The sequence below is a fragment of the Austrofundulus limnaeus genome, unplaced genomic scaffold (genome assembly GCF_001266775.1).
Source record: "Austrofundulus limnaeus strain Quisiro unplaced genomic scaffold, Austrofundulus_limnaeus-1.0 Scaffold860, whole genome shotgun sequence".
In the NCBI taxonomy this organism is placed as follows: domain Eukaryota; kingdom Metazoa; phylum Chordata; class Actinopteri; order Cyprinodontiformes; family Rivulidae; genus Austrofundulus; species Austrofundulus limnaeus.
Window position 1 is genome coordinate 130,278 of NW_013953262.1, and position 343 is coordinate 130,620.

Sequence of the window (343 nt, forward strand, 5' to 3'; positions counted from 1 at the left end):
AGGAGGAGCCAGCAGTTAAAGGAGGATCTAACAGTTAGAGGAGGAGCCAGCAGTTGGAGGAGGAGCCAGCAGTTAAAGGAGGATCTAACAGTTAGTGGAGGAGCCAGCAGTTGGAGGAGGAGCCAGCAGTTAAAGGAGGATCTAACAGTTAGAGGAGGAGCCAGCAGTTGGAGGAGGAGCCAGCAGTTAAAGGAGGATCTAACAGTTAGTGGAGGAGCCAGCAGTTGGAGGAGGAGCCAGCAGTTAAAGGAGGATCTAACAGTTAGAGGAGGAGCCAGCAGTTGGAGGAGGAGCCAGCAGTTAAAGGAGGATCTAACAGTTAGTGGAGGAGCCAGCAGTTGGA